General features: G+C 41.2%; 1 protein-coding gene across 1 annotated transcript in view; it reads left to right on the top strand.

Moving 5' to 3' along the window:
* pitpnab (phosphatidylinositol transfer protein, alpha b) overlaps window positions 1-2500 on the top strand; it is a 23443-nt gene that overhangs the window by 9722 nt on the left and 11221 nt on the right. The gene's annotated exons all lie outside the window — the stretch shown is intronic.

The following is a 2500-nucleotide window of genomic DNA, read 5'->3' as shown; positions in this document are numbered from 1 at the left end:
AACAAACAACTGTATAGATTGTTGTTATTCTATAGAATGAAGCCACCGTTCCGTTCACTATATACAGTTATTGAGTCCTCTTATCATATGCAGAGATATGACAGGATATATGCTCCTCTCTGTTCAGATGGGGATCTTCTAGTCTCATTTTTTTGTAAACCTCCTTTGTACATGGCCACTGAGTCATAGCTTGCTCTCATTTCATTTCCTTTCCTCTGTATGTGTCTGTGCGGTATTTGCCACATGGCTCTCTTTCTCTCTTTCACTCTTTCTCTCTTTCACTCTTTCACTCTCCCTTTCTTTCTTTCTCTGTCTGTCTCCATCTCTCCATCTCTCTCAGTACCTCTCTCCATCTCTCTCTCATTTCTTCTCTGTGTCAGTAGTCATGTACGGTCTTGTCTTTAGGTCTCTGACACGACACTAAAAAAAACAGGGAGCACTTCCTGTTGTTCAGCCCTCTTCCCTCTGTCTTTAGTTTCTCTGCTGTTTTACGATGGCACTGTTCCCCTTTTCTCTCTCTCTCTCTCTCTCTCTCTCTCTCACTTACTCACTCTTCCCCTGTCTGCTATTCTCTCTTGTGGGTATGGAATGGATGAGACTGCTAAAAATAGTATAGTCTGCATTGCTCACTTTCTCTGCCCCCCACTCACTGAGTGCGAGCGCATGCACACTGACACACAGATACATGCAAACACACACACACACACACACATGCACACACACACACACACACATGCACACACACACACACACACACACACATACACGCATAATCAAATGCATACAATCAGATACGTATACACATGCACTAATATTATGCAGAGGCATAAAGTTCTCACACACACATATCATATGCATGTGCAGATATATATGCAGAAGCACAAACGCACACAAACACATGTCAATGCACAGACACACACACACACACACATACAGGCAGAGAGAGAGAGACAGAGACAGACACACTCACACAGACAGACAAGCAGTAATCATTTGGCAAAGAGATGTATGGTTGGTTGTGGTTGATTATGGTTGGCTGAATAGCGTTTGATGCCATTGTAAAACACAATCTTTCACATTGACTGCATTTCATTCTATATCATTGTGCCACCACAAATTGATATGAAAGTTGTGGCTGTGCCTTGACATTGCTTGGCAACCATTCTGATAGAAGAAATATATATATAACGCTTTTGCGCCCACTTCAGGCGTATTTGTTTCGCAATGTGCGTGTAAAATCATTGCGAGGTATGTACAAACAGGCCGCAATGATGTAAAAGCGCAAACTGTCTGTCGCGGGAGCTGAAAGTGGCAGATTGCGTTTGTCATGTCATGCATATGCATTCATGGGAGGATCCAGGGGAAAGTGTAGCGTAAAAGATGGGAGGGGAAGAGTAAAGAGCGCCTAATTATTTATTCCGCGGTATGTACAAAGACTGCTCCTGAAAGCGCACGTCTATTCTGTGCCTAAATACTTCTGCCTTGTAAAAGCAGGTGTTAATCCAAATTGCAGTTCAATGCGTCAATAAGAGAACCTTTCAAAGACAACAGAATCGCTATTTAGAGCACCAGTTTTTGTGGTGAAAGTATTTGTAGCCTACTACCAAAAGCAACCTCAACTTTCGTTGGCCTTTCGAATGTCTTACTTTCACTTTCACGTCATTCACTTAAACTTTCCTACTGGCTAGATTTGACCAATCTTCCATAGCCTACGTGCACAAGTAGTTTGAGTAGTAGTCCCTGCTTGTTTACATCTTATCATGTATGGTATTATTTAATGATCGCTAAACGTTTGATTCTTTTTGATGTTGTCATCAGTTAACTTCATTCAACTGCGCTTGTATGTAGGCGCTGCCATTCAGTTGTGGACATTCGTAAATTGTGTTTATGGGCGGAGAAAGGCAGAGAAAGGCGCAGTTTACACTAACGATTGAACAATTGATAAATACGACGGAAACTTGGGTCTGACAGCGTTCGCAATCTGCGGTGTGTCCATGACGCTGATAACACTACATTCGCAAATGTACGTTCATCTGGCCCTGAGGCCCCTATTAGCAGGGACCACATAGCTGGCCTTACATGTAATCAATTTGAGATTATCTTAAATATCTCATTGAGCCATAGCCAATGGCATTCTTAATATTCCCTTTATAAAATCCTCTGTTGTGCTGTAATCATAGGGTAGCTATTTCTGTCTCTGTAATCCAGTCATGCTAAATGAATGTGAAATCTGACAGTCATCGTGTCTACTATGGAATGGAAGTGTGGGCTAATGGGTTGCACACACACACGTAGCTGAGTGAACAGAATAAGTACCAGTTTGATTACACTGCTGGTCTGCTTTTAATTTGTTAGAAGTCATTGAATTAATTATATTTTCTTTTGCTTTGCAATCCATGTAATCACTGTAGTAAACACTAAAATGGTTTCCTTGAACCTATTGAGAAATGCATAAAATACATGTTTAATTGTTTACATTTGTATACCTCCACACAGTATA

This window comes from Alosa sapidissima, chromosome 5 (genome assembly GCF_018492685.1).
Source record: "Alosa sapidissima isolate fAloSap1 chromosome 5, fAloSap1.pri, whole genome shotgun sequence".
NCBI lineage: Eukaryota > Metazoa > Chordata > Actinopteri > Clupeiformes > Clupeidae > Alosa > Alosa sapidissima.
This window is presented reverse-complemented; position numbering and strand designations above follow the sequence as displayed.